Source organism: Amblyomma maculatum, unplaced genomic scaffold (genome assembly GCF_055883805.1).
Source record: "Amblyomma maculatum isolate TAMU_Amacu unplaced genomic scaffold, ASM5588380v1 scaffold_13, whole genome shotgun sequence".
Lineage (NCBI taxonomy): Eukaryota > Metazoa > Arthropoda > Arachnida > Ixodida > Ixodidae > Amblyomma > Amblyomma maculatum.
Genome location: NW_028146738.1, coordinates 3,401,339 through 3,429,044, shown reverse-complemented (window position 1 = coordinate 3,429,044; position 27,706 = coordinate 3,401,339). Strand labels below are relative to the sequence as shown.

The window sequence follows — 27,706 nt, the reverse complement described above, 5'->3', positions numbered from 1 at the left end:
GAAGTGTGAACCGCAGATCGAACGCGCGGCAAAAGCCCCAGTCTGACAGTGTGGAGGCCGTCGTCTGAGATAGACACGCGCATCCTACAGATAGCTTTGCTTTTTTGTGTTCGATACTTCACTTTGCCACTGGAGCGCCACGTTCATTCTGGTGCCATGAGGCGCAGCGCTGTTTCTCGTGTGGCAATGGTTGTCGTGCCCGCGGGGATAAAGCGGGCGCTCAAACCTCCCCGACAGCGCTTTAATCTTGCTTCCTTCACCACCATGTAATCGGCGTCTGGTTGCGATGCGAACAAGGGGCGGATAGAATAGCGAACCTTCATTTCACATGCGTTGAACAGCTACCCAAGAGGTGTTGCACCGGCGGCATGATGTCATGAAGCTTCTCTTTAATTGGCCAGACGTGGCAACAATCAGCTAGAAGCGCGCCTGATGCGTGCTCCGGAGCGGTGAGCGCAGCGTGTCGTCTGCTCGAGCAGACGACGCGTCTCTGTTTGCTCGGAAATGGAGTTATTTGTTTAGTCAGCGTTACGAAAGTTTCTATCTGCTCAGAAGTTGGGGTGTAAATATCGCAAAATAAATATCGAAGGGTTAGGACCTTTTAATGCTGATTTAAGTGCGAAATTATAAGCGCGCGCGCCGGTGCTTCATAAGCACTCCAGCAGAACCGGCAGAGAGGATGGCCCCAGAACACGTGCTGCCCCTAGCGGCTGCCCTCTCTTCCGGTCACACTAAGCGGTGGTGGTGGTGAACGTGGTGAACTCTTTTATTGCGCCCAAAAGCAGGGGACCAGTCAAAGGACCGGTTGCGCTGACAGAGGAGGTCGGCGGGGATCCTTTGGGATACCGCAGGCCTCCACCGCGCGCTGGATAAGCCAGCGTTGGTCTGCTGGCTCGGAAGTACACAGGAGAGACTCCCACATCTCTGGGGTGTTTGTGTTGTCTGTGTTGTAATGTGTACAAGACCACACCATGTGTATGAGTGTGGCCGGAGTTGAGCAGTGTTTACACATGGGGGCTATCTGATCCGGAAAGATCCTGCTGTATAAGAGGGGATGTGGGAAGCTGCCAGTTTGTAGTTTGCGCCATTGGACGGACTCGCGTCTTGTTAGATCGCGGTGTGCAGGAGGATATGTGCACCTTTGGAGTCGGTAGTGCTGGAGCATGTTCGTGTAAGTGGTGAGTAGAGAAGCGCGTGAGATATTTGTGTCAGCGGAAGTAGGGTGTCTAGAAGGGGAGGTGTGAAAAACGCGGCGCGCTGCCCATAGAGAGGAGTGGCCCCCTGCGCGTGACTGCCGCCAGGGAGCGCCGCGGTCTGGGGCGCCGTCAGCATTCCGGAGGGGGCGGCAGAGTGAAGGTAGTCATAGCGCTGTTTGACCCGTCGTCGTTGTGTGTTTCGGGGCGATTTCCTGCATGTGCTGCTTGCATACCCTCGCTGCGTGCTGGCAGAAATGCCGCCGACGTCAAAGAAAAAAAACTCAGAGGTGGTGCTTTCCCAAGCATCCTTGGCCGACCATTTACGTGTGGCCGACGTTCGGAAAATGGTCGGCAGCCTACTTAGTCGGCTAGTAAACCACGGCAAGCGGTCGGCCCGGAGGTAGCCGCTAGCCATTTCGGCAAGTAGTTCGCAGCGGGCTTTGGCCCGACATTTTGGGCGGACTAAATGCCGGGCACGGCACCAGGTTAATGGCAAGAGTGCGGCAATGCGTCGGCCCGACTGTTGAGGCGGTACATTGAAAAAAAGTTATGAAGAGCACGACTGCTACTTTTTTTTAAATTTGCCTGTTACTTGACTTTGGGTTTTCGCGATGTTATGTAATTTGCGCTTAGTATGGAACAAAATGATACATGCTATTTAGTGTAAATGTTTTGTTACATTAATTAATGCTATTGTTTGTTTAACTTGTCGCTCACATTTTTAGTGAACCTTATAGCTGTTAGTAAAATTATTTACCGAGTTCTGATAAACAGCAAGCCACAAGGTGACCGCGATTTCATGTGTAGATCATGTCATTATACATTATACTCTTTGCTTATTACGAAGCGCAGCTGTAGGTGATGTAACATCAGTTATATTTTTGGCGCACAAGCTCCCGTACACCCCATTTAGCCCGTATCACTCACTGAAATTCGTCCGCTATATGGCAGCTGGGCACTTGAGTAGACGCAACTTCGCATTGGGAGGAGAAGGCTATTGTTTAAAATAAAGAGCGGACAGAAGAGAAAAAGCACACGGGGGCAGAAATTATGCGTAGGGCACTGGCAAGCCTTGGCCGCGGCGAACGCTCCAGCAGGCAAGCAAAGAGACAAATTCTAAAAACACTACTTCGCAGCAGGAGAAGAGAAATGCGTACACGGAGGGAGACCCGGACTACCCGGACGAAACAAACCGACCTCGTGCTCGGACGTTTCCAAGGAAGGGCGGAAAGGGCGGGAAGGGCGGGGCAATTGTGTCACCCCCGCAGCTCGAAAGTTGGTGGCGAGCGTTCCTGACTGGGCGAGAGAAGAGGTGTGTACACGCCGACTTTGAAGAGAGCATGCAGTTTTGTGGTATTTGTATACTATTTTTGAAGGAGCTCTTTTCGAACAAAGTTGTCTTACGATCAAATACATGAAGAAAAAAAAACGAAGGAACATGATTATTGTCCAGGTTATTAATCGCATACTTTTTTTCTCAAAACAGTCTGGTAAAGCTAAGAGCCGCGAGAAAACGGGCCAGCGTCCTTGTCATTTGGTTTTGTTTCTTTGCGTGTGGCCCATTCATCCTCTTTTACGACCTGCCGGGGTGGGACGGGCGGCTCTTTTCATTTTTTTTTTTTTTCGGAAGTCGGAGGGGCGCATTTTCGCAGCGAGCGGTCCGATTCTGCAATGGACCGGAAACTACCCCTCTCTCCTCCCCCGCTTCTTGTCAACAGTTCTTGGAAGACTCGGCAGCTTGTGCTCGTGGGTGCGTGCGTGCTTTCAAGTTCATTGCAGAAGTGTAGAGCGCGACCAAGAGACGATCTTGAGCGCGCGAGGACGCTGTACGTTCGAACGAAATGTTGGAAATGTAAGCGCGTTTTCCAAAGTTGCGCTTATTAGTTAAAATTACAAGACAGTCAACTTTGTTACCTTCAATAACTAGGCGCTGGACAACCAGACCTCTTTTTCATTCGCATTTATATATTGTCAGGACAAGTGACTGTAATAGTTTTCAACCGCTGTATCCTTTCAGTACCTCCGCCAAGCCATCCTGAAGTAACGCGCTCCTCCGGCGCGTTTGGACACAAAAAATCGAAGATGCTCCGCTTTTTCTGTTTTTCTGTTTGTTTTTTTTCCTTTTTTTCTTTTTGCTCAAATAATGGGAGTGTGGTTTCATAGGAACGATACAGTTGATTTTTATTTATTTTATTAGTATTTCGCTTTTGTTTTACAGATTGTTTTGAATTATGGCTTCTATATTTTCTTGCTTGTTACTGTCCACTCCTGATCCGCGAGAGACATATTTTCTCAACGCATCCTGCATATCAATATGACTTTGAGACCCCTATGTTATACAGAGTGATTGAAAATTAATAATATTTATTGAGAACTACACGAGGTACGCGCAATAAAAGAAGCTAATTGAAAAGAATTCTTTCCTGAAGCAGCTGCCGCAATTTCGTGTTTTTGTTGTGGCTTTAGACTAATAATATGGAGAACTTTTAGTTTTAAGGCGTGAACATGTATCGGAAGGGATTAAAGCGAATTATCTGCCGTACGTACTAAGCCGAGAGATCGCTTGTAGAATAGCCCTGCATATGGAAGGAATGCTGCATAGGTCCAGAAACTTAGGACTTCTGCTTGAAAAGTACCGGGATAAGAGAGTAGAAACGATCATGACGTCATAGGCGTGAACTTCAACCATTTACATAGCAGGGAACCAAAGAAATCTTATTGATAAACATGGAAATAGCAAAGCACACTGGGACAATAAATAATGTTTCAGTAAAACAGCAAACAGTACCGAACATATAAGATAGCGGCAAGAAATATATAATGCAGTGAGTTTCTGGTCACACGTTGTATATCAATAATGCGCAGCTGCAACAGGACTCCCTCGGGAGCTCTGACCACCTAACAAATTTCCAGACAGTCTATTGCTCGATCCTTTGTGCTCACACATATACGCGTGAGCCGCAGGCTTGCGTCTTTCAAGACAAGAACCGAGTTCAAATCACTTCGATGTACAAGTGACCTTCCTGAGTTGGATGTGCCGCGTCAACAACCTCCGGATAAAGCTTTGCTCTCCAAGAACTAACAGCTGGCTATATCTAGGTGAGACGCACTAGCATGGGGAACAGTACAACGGGGTCACCGAAAGAATACGATCGACCGCGTTCCTATTCTGCCAAATGATCAATCCCATGGACTTCGCTACACGTTGTTCGAACGCTTCGCGCGGCCTTCCACTGTGCGACGAAAAAGCTCACGGCGCTAGGCAGCGGAATGTCCAAGCTGCGAAGCAGTCCTTAAGGACACGTGTGTGAGACTCGACCTGACCAAAGTTGATACAGTTCAGATCAATATGCCAGCTGTAAAGCCTGTTTAATTTGGTGGGGATCGAATACGCCACACTCAGTGCGCCACCGAAAGTCTCTTACAGCATGCGGGAGATTGGGTGCAACAGGCGTCTCCCACTTCGCATACCTTTGGCACATATGTCTAGGGGCGCAGAATAGCAGAGCGCTTCGCAGAGATTAGATACTGCTATGGCTATCCATGCTCCGTCTACGAACATCTCCTCTAACTATGCGAACACGTGCGCCTGTTTCCCCTGACCATGCACTACAAACATATGCCTTCTACTTCCAAGCCAGTATAAAAGTTAAGGCCGCCCAACGTAATCTATGTGATCCACTAACTCGGATACCCAATAGCGCACAACAAAGGGCATAATGAAGACAAGGCGGAACCCAAATAGGCGCCACCACCTAGCTATAGTGAAAATATAATCAAAGTAGATTGACTTTTCAAGAGGAATACACAAGAAAACACGTGCTAAGCCATGCTGGCACCTGTGTTGGGAAAGTTGGCACCTGTGTGCCAACTTTATCAGAAGTTTTGCGCATACGTTAATTAGCTATAACTTTAGGATGAACAAGATGTCCGAGATTATTGAGTTAATAGTCTATCCCTAGTGTGACTATTGTGACGCATGCACGTACGCACGCACGCACTTACGCACGTCTGCAGTCGCACAGAGTAAATTGTTCCACGACCTTACACAGTGGTACGATGGAATAGTTAATAATAATTGAAAGAAGGAAATAAAAATTAGGGGACGCTCAAGCTTCCCCTTAACATTTGACGGGATACAACGCCTTCTCATTCTTCTCTCTATCTCTCTATTTCGGTGGACAACCGCAGTTAATTGCAAATTGGTTATGGAAAGTAAAGGCGCAGCATCTGTCACAGATCCCGGTGGGAACCTGGACCGCATCTGCATATTTACTACCACATTCCGAATATTTCAGACAAAACGATACTCAAGCGAAAACCAGGTTAGCGAGGTGGCTTTTGGACCAAATGAGCTGTAACGCTTCGCATATATACATATATGCTGCACTCTCGATAGACGAAACTCGAGTATATTGCCGACATGAGGGTAAATGGAACAGCTTGGGACAAATATTTGCCCGCCTCAGCTAAAACACGGGGATTAGGAAAGCTTTATTCCTGATATATCAATATGCCGAGGCCGACTGTCTTTATCCAGAACACAAATGTGGTCCTGATAGTTTTCAAATAAAAATGAAAGGCACGCAAAGAGCCGATCGCCCGGACGATTCGCCTGTCGAACGTAACTTCCTGCGAACACAAGCATTGTGCAAGAAGTAACCTTTGGTTCTTTTGAGAAAATTCAAAGGGATTGCGTTTTGAGAATCCCGCGCAACATGACGAGGATCGATCGGCTCCTGCACCAGTGGCGGTCTACATTGTGTTAAATTCTTCAACGTCAGCCTCACACGCAGAAATATGGTATGAAATGCCAGAATATATATAAAGTTCCTTGAATCCCCTTTTCCCCAGCCGCGTATTCACTGCTGCTATAATATATCATTAAATAACATTGTGCATATCAAAGTAAAGTATCCTGCAATACCGCAGGTTTCCCCTCTACGTTCCATGAGGCAGTCGGCTTAGCAGTAGAAAAGTGGAAAATTCGTATCATTGAAACAGCTATTTTTATGCAACATTGAGTTATACCGCGTGCATGATATATATTGACACTATATCATTTGAGCCTGCTGATAGAATTATACATTGCGCAACAGAAGGTGAGATTAACTGTTATTTATACATATTTTGAAATAACGCTTTAACCGCGCGCTAATTGAGCCGCGGCGGGTATGGTACACTCTGTAGTTGATCGCGAGTTGTCATGAACTTATGCTTGAATTTGTGAACTGGTAGGCGCTGATTGTCTGTTTGAAGCATACTTAGTATTAAGTGCCTAAGATTTGCGCGGTAACTGCTATGAACCTACGAATGTAATTGTCCATTTTTTTTTTATGGTTAAATGGTAACCTCTGAATTTAAACAACGTCATCATAAAGTTAACCTATAACATAACCCTAAGCAAACCCACGGTAAACCGAAGAGATCACGTGCCTTTAAGATGTTAACCGTCAATTACTTTTGCCAGTGCCCTCGAAACCTATCAATCCTAAACGCCCTTAAATTCGTTTCGCAGCCTCCGTGAGTTTACATTTCGTACGGGGTCAAGAAAAGAGGCGGTGAGCTTTTATGAGCTTTCATCCGGATCCGGTGCACTTTGCCCTGCGACCTTCTACTGATTTTCATGCATCCCTAGAACAAATGGACAAAATATATTTTTGTCAGAAACTTGCAGCAGTTACTATGTGGTTCAATCGGTATTTACCAGCTTGAGCTCGAGGTCACGGGCTTTAGTCGAGCTGCAGAAGCCGCATTATGATGGAAACCAAACGCGAAAACGGAAATATGGTTTGCGATTATTATGACAGCCCGAGGGGCTCTAAATAACCCACGTACTGCTTTGGGAAGTATAATTCCGCATGGAGTATGTAATCTCTGCAAAAGCACTCATAATATACAGTGTTCTGCAACTTAACTGTCCTGGAAAAAGACGGTTCCGATAAAGTTGCAGAACACTATATACGTAGCTAGGTCTTGCTATTTTGGCTAAATGAAGCTGCAGGTGTTCTACTGCCCCACACTTGGTTTATGTGGAAGATATTCGGTTAAAAGAACATTACATACATTCACTCCAAGCCATATTTTTTTCATGCAAAGAACTACAGCTGCTGGTATCAAGACGAGGGCTCTACAGAAGCCGTAGAAAAAAGAAAAGAAAAGAAACTACCTCGACGCTTCTTGAACGACGAGGGGGGGGGGGGAGGGGGGGGGGGGAGCGTACGTGAAAAAGAAAGAAAACTGCTTCTCGCTGCGCGGGACCCGCTGCCCCCCATCGGTCCATCTCTTTTCCCTGCGGCAAAGCGGAAAGAACCACGGGGAGGCGAAAGGCATCGAGGCACCCTACCGCGGGGGGCGACAGGAATGCCGAAGCAGAGAGAGATAGCGGCGAAAAAAAAAAAAAGAATTGCATGCACCGCACACAGGGAGATTCTCGCTGCTTTTTGCAGCTTCTCTCCCCCCCCCCTCCTCCCTTATTGAGGTCACGTGTCCAAATGGCGGGAAAACACATCCCGCGCGAGCTAAGATGCGCGGCGTCACTCAGTCGACGGCCAGCCTCCGTGTGGGCGCGATGCGTACTGCCTAATCTTATCGTCCGCTTTTATTTCGCGCAAATTCAATCTGTCTCAACCTCCTGGTGCAGTCAGCGTTTGAAAAGAACAGCCCATATATGCAGCTGATGATTGCAGCCGCTCTGTACAGATTCTTCGTGCCGAGGTTCACCAAAACATGCGTAAGTACATGATCTTTCGGTCTTGATCAGAGGAGCTTTTTGCTAGATTCGATATTATACTGAACATAATAATGTATTGTTTTAGAGCATATGTTCGTCTTGTTATATACTCCTTGCATCTTTCTTCATATATATATATATATATATATATATACATTGTCGTGACGCTGGGGCTACGTCGACCCGGCCTTCACTTGGTAGCGTGCAGAGACTCGGGGTTGAAGAAGGACTGAATCTTCGAAGTTGGTAAAATATATACAAGCAGGTTTAATGGCACTTTGAGAAAACTTATTTACATGATTATTTACACGAAAAAGAAGGGTACAACAGCAAAATGGCAAGTGTTAAGAGTTCATAGCGAGAAGCGACTGGATGAGCCGTTTACCCAGGGCTCAGAGCGACATTTCGTGCTCTGCAGCGTCCTTAAAACCCCCTATGTCCAGCCCCTCTCTGAAGATGCTGACCAACCAAATCCAGGGCACGCCCCTCAGATATCGGCATCCAATCGAACACATCACTGCACTGATGGTCTGAAGCACTGACTGGTCCGGCATTAATTCGTTGGGCGTGATCACTTGTTGGCGGGAAAAGCTTGGGAACGGCGAGGAGAGGAGGTACATTTCTATTCTTCAGCAAAGAAACCACAGGCTGGTTCTGACAAGTGGTTTTACTTCTCAGAAACCCGAGTGCACGTGGCGCCGCATCCGCTCCCAGCATTGTCCGTTTTCGACAATTGCAAATCTTTCCTGCATTCCTGGGAAATCACTTAATGGCTGTATGCGTCATGCTCCTTTCTTGTCCTGCACGTCAGCGGACATGTCACTCTGTCGTCTCCTTTGGAAAGTAGGCATTCCTCACTGGACGATAGGGCTTATCGACTGGAAGGGTGAACAAAAGAAAGAAAGCACTTCCTGCATTTCCCGCAGGGGGACGTTTCTTTGTGTTTTTCCAGACGTTCTCTTGGCAGGGTCAATTTGGCATTTGCAGAGTGTCCACAAAGCAAAACAGGCTTACAAAACAGGATTCCTGGAAACAGGCTCACTTAGAGCCATTGGACCATCACCACATATCCACAACACTTATCCATGCCCACAGGCGAACAATAGAGCGCGCAAATGCGGATGCACGGTCGTAACAGCCTCCTCCCCCGCCAGAAGAGTCTCGGAGGGCAGCAGTCGCAGCTGCTGCATGAAGAGACGACTTAATGGCCTGCACGTGAACGCTTGAAGCTCGCTGTTGCTTGTCGCGTTGTCTTGATTGTTGTAGGCCAAATTGCTCGAGCTGTCTGAAACTCAACCACATGTCTAAACAAGCACTCGGCTCCCGTCTGAAGAGACCAGGTCAAAAGAAAACTGCCATTGTTGTTCGAGAAAAGCCCACTCTCAAGACGTTCAGGACCCACGTATTCCTAGAAAACTAAACGTGCTGCTTTACATAGCCACACATATACAAGCGCACGAAAAAAAAAAAAAAACCTGATTATCAATTTGGATACATGGTGAGGAACATCTCGGACCGCTTAGAAAGAGCGGCTAAGCGCGTCCGCATTCCCATTTAACTTCCCCTTTTTGTATCTTATTTCAAAATTGTACTGCTGTAAAATCAAGCTCCACCTAAGAAGGCGACTGTTCTTCGATGTCGCAGTTTGCAGCCAAGCCAAGGGACAATGGTCCGTCTCTACGGTGAATTTGGCCCCTCCAAGATAGCACTGCAATTTTTGAATGGCCCATACAATGCAAGCGCACTCTTTCTCTGACGCGCAATAAGCCCTCTCTCTAGAACTCAGTTTTCTGCTCAGGTAGAGCACCGGGTGCTCATTACCGTCGTCATCTCTCTGGCAGAGAACAGCACCTAGCCCTCGATCACTGGCATCACACTGGACCGTGAATTCTCGGTCATAGTCTGGAGCTCGCAATACCGGACGGCTAATCAGCACAGCCTTCAGGTTTACGAAGGAGGCTTCCTTTTGTTCGTCCCAGACTACATTTGTCGGTTCTGTCTTGCGGAGAGCGTCGGTCAGAGGGCTAGCCAAAGATGAATAGTGAGGGATGTAGTGGTTGTAGTATCCCGTCAGCCCTAAGAATGCCCGAATTTCCGTCTTCGTGCTCGGCCGCGGGTAGTCTGCTACCGCAGAAATCTTAATCTCGCTGGGTTTCCTGAAACCTTGACCTACATTGTGACCCAAGTAGTCCACGGTCGCCCTTGCCAGGCAACATTTCTCGGCCTTTACGGTTAGTCCAGCTTGACGCAAAAGGCTCAGTACAGCTCTTAGATGTACCATATGGTCCGCCCATGAGTCGGAAAAAACCGCAATGTCATCTAAATAAGGCACCGCGAATGTTTCACACCCATTTAAAACCCTATCCATGAGTCGGGAAAAACAAAATGGAGCATTTTTGAGCCCGAAACTCATCATTGTTGGCTGGTAGCTGCCCGTCGGAGTGACGAAAGCCGCGTATCTGCTGGCGCGTTCAGTGAGCGGTACTTGCCAGTATCCTCGAGTAAGGTCCAGCGTAGTCACATATGCCGCTCTACTGACCTGTTCTACTCTCTCCTCAATATTCGGAATAGGATACACTTGATCCCTGGTGAGAGAATTTAGCTTTCGGTAGTCTACCACAGGCCTAGGGTCTTTACCTGGAGCTTCTACTAAGATCATAGGCGAAGCATAATCGCTTTCCGAGGGTTTTATTACTCCTAATTCCAGCATGCGAGTTACTTCCCTATCCAGAATTTGCCTTGGAGAAAATCGGTAGCACCTTGATCGCACTGGCACGTCTGAAGTCAGCTCAATATCGTGCTCAGTCAAATCAGTCCTGCCTGGCCTGTCCACGAAACAGGCCTCAAACTCTGTTATTATTTCGCCCAGATCGGACAGCTGGGATTTCTTTAGTTCTCCTCTCTGCTCCGTCTTTCTGAGAAGCTCCTGAGCGTTGCTTCCTTTTCCGCTGATGCAAATCAAGTTGTCCCCCATCTCCTCGGGAAGGTTTAACGTTAGATTTACCACGGCTTCCCTCTTCACATAAGGCTTCATAGCTAAGTCCTCTCGGGTTCCACTTAAAAGTCTCGTGAGATTACTAGAGACTGGCGGCAAGAGGTTACTCTCAATAACGTCCTCATTCCGCGTCTCATCAAGCTCGCTTTCAAGTTGACTTATCTGAGATGCCTCGCTCTCAAAGTTTTCCGACTCGCTATCTTCCGCATCGACCACTGTTTTAACTGCCGTTTCCTCCGCTGTGGATTTTTCTGGTATAAGCAGTGTAGCTAGTTCTCGCGCCTTTGAACGTGTTAATGCTTGCACAACACTGTCTCCGAAAAGGATGCCCCTCTTTCGCAGTAGCATGTCCGATTTGTTGGAAAACAAATACGGATAACACTTAGGGAGCTTTCCTGAAACGGCAGCCTCGGTTGTTAACTCGCCGAAAGGGCCCTCGATGACCACGTTCGCGATTGGCAAGCACACACTCTGTTCCTCCACTACCTGGCGAATCCATGCACACTGCCCGGTATAGTCGGAAGGCGACACATACGCCGGATGGACAACATCCATCGTTGCGGCCGAATCGCGCAGTACCTTGCAAGGCTTCCCGTTGACTACTAGGTCATGCAGGTAGGGTTCCAAAAGCTGCATATTTTCATCGCAGTCACTGACATACGAGAAAGCAAACTTTTCTTTCCGGCAGTTGACGGCAATGTGACCTTGCTCATTACACCTAAAGCATGTGAGCGGCTTCCTAGCCTCAAACTTATTCTTTTTGTTCTGTGCATTGGTCACTTCCTCACTTTTCTCACTGCCGTCCTTTCTAGGGCGTTTGCCTGAAGAAGCCTTCCTTTCTTCGTTTGCAAATCTAGCAAAGAGCTTTTCCTGACGGTTATTCACACTGAACTTGGGATTGCGGGGCCTATCCACTGCTGGGTTACTGAATTGTCGGCGCGAAGCATACTCCTCAATAAGTTCGGCAGCTTCAGTTGCCGACTTAATTTCGCCTCGGTCCTGTAACCAATTTCTTTCTTTTTCTGGGAGGCAGTTATAAAACTGCTCCAAAAGAATTCGCTCGACTACAGCGTCCCTATCACTGTAGGAATCAGTGCTCTTTAGCCACTCGCCCAAATTAACTCTTAAATTGTAGAGGAATTCAGGGTAACTCTCGTCCCTGGACTTAGTAGCATTCCGAAAACGTTGTCTGAACGCCTCGGCGCTAAGCCTATACTTTCTCAGAAGGCAAGCTTTGACCTTCTCGTAGTTGTCCGCGTCCTCCTTGCTTAGCCGCGCGACAACCTCCGCTGCCTCGCAGGGCAGAACCGTCAATAATCTCTGAGACCAAGTGTCACGCTGGAAGGACAGTTTTTCGCAGGTTCGCTCAAAGTTAGCCAGATACAGACCGATATCCCCTGATATCACATATGGCTGCATGTACTTTGACATCTTGAAATCTGCCTCCTTGTTGAGACGAGGTACCGCTAGCTGGGGACAATCGCCCGACCTCTTGCTCAACTCTAGTTCTAATTTCCGGAGCTCAATGTCTAGCTTCTTTGCCTCTCTTTCCCTCTCACGTTCGCGCTCCTTTTCCTCTTTTTCCCGCTCCTGTTCCTCTTTTTCCCGCTCTTTCTGCTGTCTGAGCTGCTCCTTTTTTTGACCGATGAGGTTCCATGCTTCACTGAGCTCCTCATCATCGGTTCCCAAATCTGTGATTGCCTTTATAATCAAAGGTTTTCGTGCCAAACCACTTGTATCAATTCCCAATTCCTCACACAATAGCAACAGGTCCGGTTTCTGCAGCTTTTGTAGGTCCATGATCGCTCCGAGTGTCGGCTACTTCCAAAACAACAGTGCAAACTACCAAACCTAAAGGCGTTTCAACACTTTTTACCAGTTCTAAAATCTAACCCTGTTCTAGAACCTGGTCCACATCAGAAGAAAAGCCAAGCACTCACCCACACATGCGATCGATGTTCCGAGCTGCCCTCTTGTTGGCCGATTGTTGCTCCTGCTTGTTGCTTGAGATGCCACCTCCGATCACAAGATGTTGTGGCTTGTAGATTCTGATCCACCTCGAATCACCAGTTGTTGTAGCTTGTAGATCCAGATCCCACCTCCAGTCATCAGATGTTGTGGCTTGTAGATTCAGATCCCAACGCTGGTCACCAGTTGTCGTGACGCTGGGGCTACGTCGACCCGGCCTTCACTTGGTAGCGTGCAGAGACTCGGGGTTGAAGAAGGACTGAATCTTCGAAGTTGGTAAAATATATACAAGCAGGTTTAATGGCACTTTGAGAAAACTTATTTACATGATTATTTACACGAAAAAGAAGGGTACAACAGCAAAATGGCAAGTGTTAAGAGTTCATAGCGAGAAGCGACTGGATGAGCCGTTTACCCAGGGCTCAGAGCGACATTTCGTGCTCTGCAGCGTCCTTAAAACCCCCTATGTCCAGCCCCTCTCTGAAGATGCTGACCAACCAAATCCAGGGCACGCCCCTCAGATATCGGCATCCAATCGAACACATCACTGCACTGATGGTCTGAAGCACTGACTGGTCCGGCATTAATTCGTTGGGCGTGATCACTTGTTGGCGGGAAAAGCTTGGGAACGGCGAGGAGAGGAGGTACATTTCTATTCTTCAGCAAAGAAACCACAGGCTGGTTCTGACAAGTGGTTTTACTTCTCAGAAACCCGAGTGCACGTGGCGCCGCATCCGCTCCCAGCATTGTCCGTTTTCGACAATTGCAAATCTTTCCTGCATTCCTGGGAAATCACTTAATGGCTGTATGCGTCATGCTCCTTTCTTGTCCTGCACGTCAGCGGACATGTCACTCTGTCGTCTCCTTTGGAAAGTAGGCATTCCTCACTGGACGATAGGGCTTATCGACTGGAAGGGTGAACAAAAGAAAGAAAGCACTTCCTGCATTTCCCGCAGGGGGACGTTTCTTTGTGTTTTTCCAGACGTTCTCTTGGCAGGGTCAATTTGGCATTTGCAGAGTGTCCACAAAGCAAAACAGGCTTACAAAACAGGATTCCTGGAAACAGGCTCACTTAGAGCCATTGGACCATCACCACATATCCACAACACTTATCCATGCCCACAGGCGAACAATAGAGCGCGCAAATGCGGATGCACGGTCGTAACAACATATATATATATATATATATATATATATATATATATATACATATATATAATTGGTGTGGGCGCTGATCGCGCAGGAAGACTTGCTGAGCCGTTTGGAAACAAGGCTGCGGTGGCAGAATTGGCTCATTTTGCAGTCTGGGTCCTTCGGTATCTCCTGCCCCAAAATGCTCGCCTTTTAACATGGAGGGACACTCACTATACCGATCAGGTAAGTCCAATTATCACATATTTTGTTCGATACGACAATATACTGCAACTGTTTCTGGAGCGCGTATATATATGCGCATCTTGTTACTGCGTGCATTTTTTTTATATATATATAATCGATGTGTGCGCATTTCGCTCCCATTGCGCAGGAAGACGTGCTGAGCCGACTTGGAAACGATGCTGTGGCGGTGGAATTAGCTCTTTTCGCTGCAGTCCGAGGTCCGATCTCCTCTGCCCCAAAACGCCCGTCTTTCACTTCTTCATATCGAAGTGCATGCACTGACATGTATACCCATCAGGTAAGTCAAATTAGCGCTGATTTTCTTCTATACGATAATGAACTGCAACTAATTATGTATTGTTTTGATACTTATGCGCATCTTGTTACTGTAAATGCATATTTTGTAACTGGTGTGCGCGCCTTGCGCTGATCGTGCAGGGAGGCGATATCAGCTGATCTGGAAACTGGCTGCGACAGTGGAAGCTCGTTTCGCCGAAGCCCGAAGTCCTTGGTCTCCTCTACACTAAAACGCTGGCCTTTCACTTCTTTATGGCGGTGCACTTGCCGGACAGGTATTAGCGCTGATTTTGTTCGGAAAATTCGATTATCCGACTCACATCGATGGGACGCATGCAACCCAGTTAAATGTCAAATGCTATCACTGATATAAATATTGCAGCACCCCTCGCCATAGGAGCGATCAGAAGCTGTACAAGCATCATCGCTGCTGCCAAGCAAGCTCGTGCCAGGACTGAGAACAAGGTTTATGCCGTGTTTATTATTATTATTATTTTGCTGCTGTAATGATGTCTATACGTGAAAATTGATGATTGAGTGATGCGGTATGCTGGCAAGGTAAGTGAGCCAGTGCGTTCGTTTTGTGGATTTTGGAATCATATGTGATGCACACAGATCTGAGCTGTTTCACATTGATTTTGCTCTGTGCGCTTGCTTTCTGGGCAAGCAGTTGTATTTTCATCGTGCGGATTATTTCTTGGTGCTTACATGCTCATGAGGTGTTCAGCTAACCTGTTTCAAGCTTTAAAAATTTACAACGGGTTTTATAAGCTTCTAGGAGTTGGGCTGTCTAAATAGCCGTCTTGGCTGATGAGACAATTTTTAAAATAATGCTCGGTTGTTAAATAACGAAAATAAATAAGATGACTTATCGTTAAATATCCGGTCGCTTTTGCTGTAAAAGTTCCATCTAGTTTGAGAAAATTAAGCTGTATTCTACGGAATAAACTTATTGTAGGTTTCATGTAAATATCGCGGAAACTGTTTGTTCAGCCGCGTTGGAATCCCTCATACGCGCTCTATGACAAGCGCGGACACTTGGTTTTGCTAGAATTATTAAATTGCAGCATTAGCATTCAAGAACGCGCTTCGGGAGGATAAGGTTTGACTGCGCTACGGTTTCAAATTGCAACATAATGACTCCAGCAAAACGAAGTGATCGCGCCTTTCTCGCGGGTTCACGGATCCTGATTACGTATTGCGGCTTTGCGCTAATGCGTTTTCAGTAGGGTCGCATGAAGTCAAGCGCATAAAATATATTGATGTGATAGTGCAGTTGGTGGCAGTGAGCAGACATGTTTTCTACCTTTCACCCTATATTTGCCTGCAATGTAAAAGTCTAGGCGAAAAGGAAATATTTAATTAAAACACTTGTCTTCGTACAGCTGACCAAGATGGAACCTGCCGCAGATCCGACCAGTCGCAGACATCAAGTGATCGACAGGCTGCCAAAAGAAGGAGACCAAGCCTCAAGCCCATCTTTCATATGTGGCACACGCGCAGTCATATATCCACGCTTATTAAAAAGCAAATCGCGAGCTTTTTCTGAACGCTGTTGACAAATAAATTTTTCACCAAATACTGCAGCTTTTGTTTCTTCATGGCATCAGAAAAGCTACTGCTTTTCTTGATGCATTTGTATGTGCTACCCCGTTATATATGCATGGCCCACGATATATTAAATGCATGGCATGATACCTGCACGAGGGGCAATGCCGGCCACTAACCGGCGTCGGGAAGCAACCGGCCGACGTACGGTCTTTCGTCAGCAAAATGCTAGGGCAGACGAGCGGCCGACCATTCAGTAACGCTGGCAGACGGCAGGCCCACGTGCGGCAGGTGGTCGGTCACGTCGGGCCAAAAGGTCGGGCCGTAGTCGATTGTCTAAAATCGGCCAACGTTAGGTCAGTGTCAATCCCCGACGCCGGCCCTCATTCGGGTGCCGAAGGTCGGCCGGCCACTTTTTGGTCGGCGAGAAAGGTCGGCCCTATCTTTTGCCACACACTTTTTTTTGCTTGGGTTGTTCCCGGGTGCGATTCGGGTTACAAGTCGTGTTCGGAAAAAGTGTCTCTTTTCCGTGCACCGTCTTGCCCAGATCAGCTCTCGAAGTGGGCTGCAGTCGCCCTGGATGCTGTTGAGGTCGCGTTAGACCACACAGACTATGTCGAAAAGCGAAGCGACGCTCGGCTGGTATATTATATTGCGGGCTATATGGCCAGGAAGCGTGTGCTGTCGACAAACTGTATAGCATGCAGGGAGGCTTGCCTTGTGGAGAAAGACTGCGTCCCTATAGAGATCTTCCAGCTGATGCTTGTAAAGAGTGTGTGGGCTACTGTATTCATCATCATCACTGTATAATTTGATTCAAACTCTTGAAAACAGGCTGACACATGAATTCAGCAGAACCCGTCTGCATTCTAGATTTGTTTTCAGCATACTGCAGAAAGTGAGCTCAAACGTGCCACAGATTGGTTGTGTGGAGCATTGTGTTGAAATCACAAAATCGGTAGTAAGGTGTTTCTGCCTCACCAGAATCCACTTTCTTTTGAAGGGTCTAAATCAAGAAATTAATGAAAAAAAAGGTAAAAGAACAAAGCCTTGTGTGATTTGATGTAAACAGCGAAATTGGTCGAAACTATTCTGCTGTGTGCCAATAAAGCTTGCTTGTCCAGGAACACGTTGCATGATTTTATTGCGTTCTTGTCCTGGAGCATCAATGGACAAGAAGTGGAAGCTGTGACAGATTTTCTGTTCTTGGGCTCCAAGATTACCCCGGAAGGAGACTGCAGCCATGAAATTAGGAGACGCCTGCTTTTGGGAAAAAGTCATGGTTAGCCTTGACCGCCTAGTAAAGAGCAGAGACATTAGTCTGACAACCAAGATCCATATAACTCGTGCTATGGTCTTTCCAGTTGTGATGTATGGGTGCGAGAGTTGGACTGTGAAAAAGGCTGGCCGCCGAAGAATTGACGTGTTTGAATTGTGGTGCTGGCAGAAACTCTTGCGAGTTCTTTGGACGGCCAGAAGATCAAATCAGTTGACATCGTCGACCGTAAACCCTGACTGCTCATTGGAGGGTCAAATTCTAAAGTTAAAGCTCAGCTACTCTGGTCATCTGATAAGAAGAGAGGAGTCGCTGGAGAAAGATTTGATGTTGGGAAAGGTTGAGGGTAGCCGCAGAAGGGGTAGGCAGCGAACGCGATGGTTAGATGGCGTCCTCGAGGCACTGTAGATTAAGTTATGTGATGTTAGGAAGATAGTGAGAGACCGGAAAGCGTGGCGTGACATGGTCCATAGGGTCACGAAGAGTCGGACACGACTGAACTGAACTGATCATATCCAAAATGCACGAATGTTGGTTGCAGCACACGATCTTGCTATTGTACGGGCAACAAGCTTAATTTTGTTTACGTAGGCTGCATGACGCCTACCACAGCACGAGCAGCGAATATTCGAGGAACAAGTAGTTGAAATGGCTCTGAAACCTTTCAACACGTTTGTGATGGTTTAGTAATGCTCTGGTAGGTTTAATCGCATTCAATCGCTTTCGAGCGTGATAACACCCGCCGCAAAAAGTAACGTGCGCAAGAATCTGGTGATTCTGGCAATAACTATCGTGTTCACCAAGAAGAAGAGGAAAATTTTTGCGTATACAATCATGCGGAACACATTCCGTCGTAGTTAAGCTCCACAAAAATTGATTGGCTTTAATAGATTCGTAAAATATGTGCTTTCGGCTAGCAGAAAACGCGCGAAATTCGCTCAGGTGCCCAAAGATACTGTTGTTTCTCTTCGTTTATAGGTCAACAGTAGTATTAGTTAAGCTTTATAATGTTTGAAGACCTGCGGTGTCTGCTAAAACTTCGAAACATTCAGCAGAACGCGTTTCGACTACAGCCTTGTCCTTGCTCGCGCAAGCAGACGCGCCGCGCGAGCTGACGGCGCCGCTGACAACAGCGCCGCCGCACGGCAATCACGCGGAAGGGACCAGCTTTTCCTGTCCGGTTTTCACACCTCCTAGCGGAAGCAGGGTGGCTGATCATACTCTCGGCTCGGCAGCTGAGATGAGCGAGTGTGCATGGGCGTTTCCGCTGAGCGACTCGTGGGCTGGAGCCCAAAGAAGTAAGCGAGATGTGGAAGAGGGTGCTGTAGAACGTAGAATGTGTAACGCCTGGCAAGAGATACGGCCAGCATTGTAATTGCGAATAGCCTGTTGAGAGTCATTGATGACGACTTTGGTATTAGGGTCGGCTAGCGCTAGCGCAATGGCAACCTCAGCTGCAGTGACTTTCTGCATTGCGAATGCTGCAGGCTGTGTACCAGCTGCGATGAGGGGCGAGAGCTACTGCCACCATCGCTAGCCTCTTTCTCCCACCGTGGTACCTATACACATCTATCTTTCAATAAACTTAGTTGGTATCAGCGCCTGTCCCGCTCGTCTTTCTGTGTTCCATCAAAAATTCCAGCAAGAGATACTGTTGGTCATCTCATTTTGTCATTTTGTTTGTAATTTTTTGCTTGCGTACTGACTTTACTTTTAGTATCATGTTTATTTTCCTTTCCGTAATAAGAAATATTTTCCTTTATTTTCTTTTCCTAGTAAAGCCAAGAAAGGAAAACAATTTGATTTCATTGCAGAAAGATCATTGGGCGAACGCGGAAGCATCATGGCGGTTGCGACCTTTTTGTAAATATTGTTTGTTTTTAAACTTTTGTTGCACGTGTTTTTCATTTTATGATTTTTCAATTCTCCTTTATTTCTGTTTTTCATTTTTGCTTTTTGATTTATTTCTATGTTAATGTTCCGATTTTGATTTTATTTCATTTTACCATTATCATTATCCTCATTCATTATTTTATTATTAATATTATTAGTTAACATCATCGCTAAATATTATAATTTATCGCGTAGCCTACTTATACTTTCGCAATGGTAATTCGTTTACTGAGAAAGAAAGGTGCCGTACCTGTGACACTTTCTCTGCGGGCCCCAGAACCGCGCCGTAAGGGAAGTGATACTGCTTCACAATACTAAGCCACACGGTTCACTTTTTGTGCCCATGGTTTGGCCTCACTAACACAGTCTATTAACGCCTTAATAGTAGGGGTAGAGAAGTGGTTAGCTGGCTTGGCTTGGACATGAAAATGGTGGTTCGATTCCTGACATGAACACGATTTTCTTCTGAAATGTCAGTTCATGAGGATATCTTGCATGCGGTGCCAGGGAAAGACCTTTTAAGCAAAGGAGCCCAGTGTTTCGATCAGGTACCGGAGATAGTCTGTGCAAAATGCTACAGTGACACGCGCGCCGCAAAGCAACGAAAATTCAAATCAAAGGTCTCTCATGCTCTCTTTCGGGAAGCCAGCTTCCCCATTTCCTGCGCTGGCCCGTCGAGCCACAGTTATAACGTACTTCCCGAGAACGACGTCCATTGGCCCGTCGCGCTGACTGACGGGAGAAGGATGGGTGTCTACGACTCGCTGCACGCTTTTTTCTCGCCACGGCCAGATTGAATCCAGCGTGCGCACTCCCTCCCCCGTTTTTTTTTTCTCGCACGCGGAGTGCAACGCCCCACCTTCCGCCAAACGCAGAGGAGGAATTGGGGAATTTGTCTTGCGGAGGCTAGACGACCTCGGGCAGGAGAGTGAAAAACCTTTGCAAGGGAACGGAAGGAGAGAAGCATGACAGAATCGGGTGATCGCGGTGGCTGTAACTGCGTTATTAGTTACTCTTTTCAAAAACATTTTGCGGCCTTGTGTTCTAGGGGCGAAGTCTCACAGTCACCGCGGGGAAGAAAATATTAACGCGGTAGCGTTAAGGAGCTCGTGTCTCAGAAAAGCCGGTGTCGTCGGCGGCGTTGGCCGTGAGCGATAAATCCCGGCATGCACTTCATAAATAAACATGCACTTCATAATAAAAAGCAACTTCCAAGATAGGCTGGGTGGGAATCGAACCAGGGTCTCCGGAGTGTGAGACGGAGACGCTACCACTCAGCCACGAGTTTTTTGTTTTTTCTTTATTTCCTGACCGAGGACGTACAGAAAAAAGACACATGTGACTTCAATAATATGACAAAAGATCAAGCTTGAAAGCGGTACAAAAGCGCTTCTAGTGAATGCGGTGTTGCCTTAGAAATGTGCCGTAGAACGTTATACTGCGGTGTATATCGGTAATTGTGAGCATGTTACTTACAGAAGTTGCAGTTACACGAGTAGCGAAGTACGTTTCCGCTACATTTCTTCTGCGCTCTGCGCACATGCAGAGCCATTTTGCGGCAAACACAGAAGAACCCCTCCTCGCAATGTACGGCGCTGCCCCGACACGTGGCGCGCCACTCGCCCCTGACGTTTCGCCGTGCACCCTCACGGGTTGTAGAATCGAGCGTCTTTCCTTTCTTTAGATCACTATCTTCGCTCACCCGCTTCTCCCCTTCGGGCCGCGCGCGAGTACCGGTGCGAGGATGCCGCAATACCCTTGCGTTTAATAAGTTTTCTCGACGAGGTGCAATAATGCTATCGCGTTCCACTCTTGAAGGCGAAGCTTAAGCGTCCTCCAAATTTTTTTCCGACCGGAGGGTGAACAGTGGGCCTTTAAGCAGCGAGTATCTTTTTAAAGTCCCGCGCTCCAGCCGAACAGCTGTTCTTCAAATATAGGTGTATACTCGTTCTACGCTGGTTCGTAGGAGCAGTCTGAGAAAAACATCTAACACAGGTCAGTTCAGTGCAAGTAATATTTCTGTTGTGCACGAAGCTCAAGAGCAGTTCGGAGCTTCTCATAAACATGTTTTATTGTAGCAGCATGCCAGCGTTGAGCACGCAACAAGACAGTATCACCTCATTTGAATGATTCTCTGTACTTTATTAGTTAAGAACGTTAAATGGCAGTTTAGCTTAAATAAGCACCAGTCTACATGCAGAATGGCAATTGAGCTTATGTTAAGCTACATTTAGCGTCGTCTGTCCTTGATTTCCAGGCCCCAGCTATGTTTAGCTAAATATCTAATAGATGCTTTAGGTATTTACTGGAACGAAGGAGGCCTAATTAAGGTCTCTAGCACAACTTTGACACAGGAGATGAAGACGGTGACTACGACGATACCCAAAGCTCAGCATGAAAGACTGCCAGCTTAGCCATAGAAAGAACTGGCTACTGGTGCAGTAGCCTAACGTAGTGGCCAACGAAGCTGATGTCTTCCCCTCCACCTTGGTTTGAAACTCATTGGCAACGAGATTTTGTTTAGCTTTTGATCGAAGAAGGCTTGACAACTACCCCAAAGAAATCGAAGAATTCGAGCAATAATGGTTCTGAATTATAAGAATACTAGGGTTAATGTTCCTGAATGGTGGACAAGATAAGAGTAGGAATGCATCTAGCTTCCTCAATGGCAGCAGCGTTTGTCTTCTGAAAGCGGGTTGACAGGTTCTGATGGCCTGGGACACTAACTATGGAAACGAGGAGGACATTGATGGCATGGCAGTGCTTATGTTCGCAACGCTGCCTGCGAATCAGTCATGATGATTTCTATAGCGCAGGTTTCACTGTGTACAAGACTTAGTGTCTGTAGTCTCAAACCACTAAGGCTAGGATGGATGCCGTAGTAGACCACTTTGGATAATTTAAACTACCTCTGCCTCTTTAATCTGCACTGCAATTGCACAGTACACGGGCGCTTGCGTTTTCCCTCTATCGAAAGTCTGCTGCCGCTGCCGAGACACAAACCGGGCCAGCGGTTCAGTGGTCGAGCGCCATAAGCAGCTCTTCAATATTACCTGGTGTGGAACTTCACATACGGTCTATGTATAAAAAAAAACAGCGGTTCTGATTATTCAAAATTTGGGTGTTTACGAACACTAGCGAAACGCGCGGTCATTAAACTGCATCTAAGTTGCAAACGTTCAGATTGCTGGGAAATGCATAATCACATGGAAAATAAAGTCAGTCGAGATGCAGTTACAAAAATTATTAGAAGAGCTGTAGAAAAAGTTAAGAGCAGAGACAGAAAAAGGAAAAGAAGTGATGTTGAGAAGGCAATCGCGCGATTGTGGATGCTTTTATTTGCCGCTTCTAGATGGCGTCCCAAACCATAAGTACCTAAGGCTCCTTTATAGATACAGGAGCCTACGTGTAAGCGGGTGGGCGCTATCTAGCGGAGGCATCATCATCATCATCAGCCTGATTATACCCACTGCAGGGCGAAGGCCTCTCCCATATTTCTCCACATAACCCGGTTCTGTGCTAGCTGCATCCACTTGACCCCTGCGAACTTCGTAATCTCATCCGCCCACCTAACTTTCTGCCGCCCCCTGCTACGCTTTCCTTCCCTTGGAATCCAGTTTGTTACCCTCAGCGACCATCGGTTATCCTCTCTTCGCACTACATGTCCTGCCCATGTCCATTTTTTCTTCTTAATGTCCACTAGAATGACGGTAACTTGAGTTATTTCTCTGACCCACTCTGCACGTTTTCTATCTCTTAATGTTCCCCTACCATTTTTCGTTCCATAGCCCTCTGGGTTGTCCTCAACTTAAGTAGAACTCTCTTGGTTAGCCTCCACATTTCAGCCCCATAGGTGAGTACAGGCAAGATGCAACTGTTGTATACTTTCCTCTTGAGTGATACCGGTAAGCTGCTAGTCATAATCTGCGAGTGCTTGCCAAATGCGCTCTATCCCAATCTTATTCTTCTTATTTCCTTTTCATGGTCCGGATCTGCAGTTACTACCTGTCCTAAGTAGACATATTCGCCTAATACTTCCAGTGCTTTGCTACCTAACATAAACTGCTGTTCCTTCCCAAGGCTGTTGAACATTACCTTAGTCTTCTGCATATTGATTTTTAAGCCTACCTTTCTATTTTTTCTGTCTAGGTAATCATTCATCATTTGTAGTACATCCCCAGAGTTACTTAGCAAGGCAATGTGATCAGCAAATCTCAGATTACTGAGGTATTCTCCATCTACCCTTATCCCTAACTGCTCCCATTCCAAGTCTCTGAATAATTCCTCTTAGCAAGCTGTGAACAGTACTGGGGAGATCGTGTCTCCTTGCCTCACACCTTTGTTTATGGGAATTTTGTTACTTTCTTTATGCAGAACTATGGCTGCTGTGCTGCCGCTGTATATATCTTTCAGTACTTTCACAAACGGCTCGTCTACCCCCTGATTTCACAATGCCTGCATCACCGCCGATGTTTCTACCGAGTCAAATGCTTTTTCGTAATCAATGAATGCAATGTATAAGGGCTGGTTATATATTGAGCATGTTTTTATCATCTGGCTGATGGTATGGATATGATCGAAAGTAGAGTACCGCTTCCGAAAACCTAGCTTCATTCTTTGCTTGGTTGCAGTCGAAGGTCTTCCTGATACTATTAGTAAATACAGTCGTGCCTAGTTAATATGGACACTTTGGTTTCCGACCAAAACTGTCTATAAAGCGAGTCATCCATAATAACGAGTCATGAATAAAAACAAAAAGGATTTTATTGAGAAAAGAGAATTGTAATTAACGACTACTTTTGTACATAACGGTGTGCACTGGACTCAAAATTTTACAGAACACCGGCAACTTTGAGTGCATTATCCTTGTCATTGTTGTCTTCAAAAAATTGTAGTGCGGTCTGAAGCGACTCGCTTACCATGGCACTCGTGATTTTGGGCTTTGTGTTGGTCGAACTTTCGAGCACGAACTCCTCACTGGCCGATGAATCAGCGTCTGATTCTCTACTCACCGCCACTTCGAAAATGGCCTCTTCACTGAGCAAAGTAGCCGCTAAGTAGCTGCTTGAGATTCTCCTGAGGCGAGGAAATAGCGGAGCTGTCGATACTAGTCCCTCGCAGCTTGGATTGACTGAGATGGCTTTTGCCGCTTGTATTCACAGATTTCTTCGCGCCTACGTTCAGCTCTGTTCTTTTGCATTTAACTCCCGCCATGCCAAAAGCCAGACTCAAGTTGAGGGTTACAAGCTCCTGAAGCTGTGCACTTTTTTGCCTAGTTAACCTTTCTGCCTTTCCGTTCTTCTGATTCTTTCTTTTTTTTGCCTTGTACTGTTTCTGTAAGGAAGCAAGGAAGTCAAGTTGGCAAGCTGCTATGCAGAGGGCTATCGAACATCCCATTTTCTTGGCGCCGTTTTTACGTGTTCCCATAAAACAAACACTGCAAGCTGAAGTACAGTTTAGAACGACGGCTAGCCGACTGCGAAGAGCTCAGACCTTGTCAAGGCCGCATCGTTGACTCAAAGCGAAGCCAACATACGGACCGCCTAGTGTGCAAAGTTTGAAAGTTCGGCAGCGCAACAGGGACGAAAACCAGGAGCATGAGAGGGAAGCGCGTCCAGGACGGGACGCCCGGTCCCGGTTGCGTGTTCGTACGTCGCCTTTCTTTTGTCGCTCTACTTTGTGTGTCTTAACTCTCACCGAAAACCGTTGCTTCATGGAACACACATTGCGCTTTGGGAAAGAAAACTTCAGTTCCCACCGCCACTGTAGGTATTTGTCTTTCTTCCTGTCATTTCTTTCTTACGCTTTTACCGGCCGTTCACGTTCAGCAGAATTTATTGCAACCACATGTTGCTGTTTTCCCGACTGCGGCGGCACTTCCGCTGCACCCAGAAATCTCCCGGTTCCCCGCTTTCGGGGTCTTTCTTACGCTGACCCTCGGTTTGCTGTGTACGTTCTTCTCCCCCCGCCCCTCCCCCTTCCCTTAGAACGGCGACACGCCCGCTTTGGTTCTTTCCAACCCCACAGGACACGTTCAGGCATCCCGCCGTATCGGCTGTCGCGTAGGTTCGCGGGCGGCGCGCCCTTCTTTAACTTGCGTTCGGACTCCTGCTTTTTTTCAAGCACTGTCCATATTAACGAGACAAAAATACATGGGCCCAAGTGGGGCGCGTGCATTGTTCCCCTGTCCATTGTCCGGACAGCGAGTTTCCATATTAACGAGGCATAAAAACATTGAAAAGGTTTCGTCCCCAGAAAAACTGTCCATAATTCGGGTCGTCCATATTAACGGGGGTCATATTAACGGAGCACGACTGTACCTTGGTCAATACCTAATATGTAACAGGCAGTCAGCTGATTGGTCTGTAATTTGCGAAATCCTTAGGGTCCCCTTTCTTAAGAAATAAGATAATGTTTGCATTTTACCATGGTTCTGTTACCGTTGACGACATCAGTCTCTGCGTATATGGGGTGGTAAGTTTTTTTTTAGCACGATATCTTCCCCCTCCCCATCCTTCAACAAATCTATAGTTACCTTATTCTCTCCAGCTGCTTTCCTCCTTTTCATAGTTTCTAATGCTTTCTTAACTTTGTCCTTTGTGACTGGCAGAACGTCTGACAGTATTTCCCTACCGCCAATCTCATTATTGTCCCGACTTCTTTGGCTGCTGTAGAGATCAGTATCAGCTACTTTGCCTATCTTGTCCACATTCGTGATGACATTGCCCACCTTGTCCCTTAGCACATACATCTGAGTTTTGCCTATGCCCCATTTTCTCTTTACCGCTTTAAGGCTTCCCCCATTCTTTACAGCATGCTCAAATTTTTCATGTTATACTTCCTTATATCGGCCACTTTGTGCTTATTGATTAGCTCTGATGTCTCTGCCAATTCTATCCGGTCTGTTGGATTGGAAGCTTTCATACTTTGGTGTTTCTTAATCAAATCTTTCGTCTAGTTAGACAGCTTACCATTATCCTCTCTATTCTACCGCCTACTTCTACAGTGCACTCAGCAACATCTCCCAAATTATATTTCATTGCTTCTAGGCTAATGGCGTCATAGAGCTGAGTATCTATTTTGTAGTGAGATCTTGAACTCTTCTGCCCTCCCCCTCACTGCTAATTCATTGATGGACTTCTTCCTTACTAACCTCTTTCGTTTCTTCTTCAGATTTCAACAAATACGAGACCTTACCATCCTCTGCTTATTTCACTGCATCACACTTTCCCGTTTACCTATCCTGTGTAATGCCGGGGTTAAAACACATTATGAAGTCTATTTCATTTTTAGTCTCCCCGTTAGAAATTTTCCATGCCCACTTCCGGTATGGCCATATAAGGCATGCATTCACGCATACTGTGGTGGTGCTGTGTGATTGGTCAAGGCTTCTATGATGTCACACCGCCTCAGTCAAAATAAAGCCGCCACAAAAGCAGGACACATTTTGTTCACGACCCCCCTACAGCATGAGCCATTAAAATATTTCACCTTAATATTTGTCCATGATGAGCATGTCATGCTGGACAAGGAATATTCAGTCGGTGTTCGGCGCTTGAGATGCTTTGACGCACGGCATCTCAAACGAAGCGATGATGTCGTTAGGCACCATGTCAAAGCAAAACAGGTTCCTGCAGTCAATATAACTCAAGGCAAACACACAAATAGTTTATTCCAGTTTTTGTTTGGAATGCCACAGCTACTGAAATATGTGACCGTAGCCTGCTCCATTGCAAAACAAGTACTTTATTTCTTTTTTTATTTGCTGTTCAACCTCTGTCGGGGAGTCTCAGTGATAGGGTGCTCGGCTGCAGAGTTCGAGAACGGGGAGTTCAATCGCGTTCGTTTCGCAAGGCGCTCCTCTGCTGTGGAATTTGACTGCACGCAAAACTACCCCAGGTGATCAAGGACATCAAAGCCCGCCACTACATCATCCGTCATAGACTATGCCGCTTTCGGGCGTTAAAATGTTTTTTGTTTGTTATTGAAGGCTTCTGCGCATCTGAATTAGTGGGTAAATTTCACTACGCAATATGCGCAAATGTTTGAGAAACATGTCTTCCCATTCGCCTAATTGTTATACTAAATATTACACAATACACCTACATCAATATACTACACCTCTAGGAAAATAAAATGCCTTTTCGTATAAGTGCTATTGCTGGCTCCCGACAAAACTCGTTTCTGATAAGGGCAGCAAAATATAGCATCACATGTGGCTAACTATCAGTGTTTAGTTCAGGAATAAATATATCTTGATAGTAGCGAGATAAGATGAACTCTATTTGTTTCAAGGCAGTGAAATATATCCGGCACCTGTTTTGCAAGTAATCCAATATTTTGCTTCACATAAGGTTGCGTCATGGCTCAATATTTACAGTGATGGAATCCTCAGCCTCTCAAAATTGCTTGCCAGAGCATGA

At 46.6% G+C, this 27,706-nt stretch overlaps 1 protein-coding gene and 1 long non-coding RNA gene across 3 annotated transcripts in view; both read left to right on the top strand.

The window, feature by feature from the left end:
- The window catches only part of LOC146172109 (uncharacterized), a 224,921-nt gene that overhangs the window by 76,218 nt on the left and 120,997 nt on the right, over positions 1 to 27,706 (top strand). The window lies entirely within an intron of this gene.
- On the top strand, positions 14,170 to 16,229 carry LOC146172111 (uncharacterized). The gene is made up of 4 exons (XR_014702470.1): positions 14,170 to 14,269; positions 14,418 to 14,567; positions 14,708 to 14,841; positions 15,952 to 16,229. It is a non-coding gene; the product is annotated as an uncharacterized LOC146172111 (long non-coding RNA).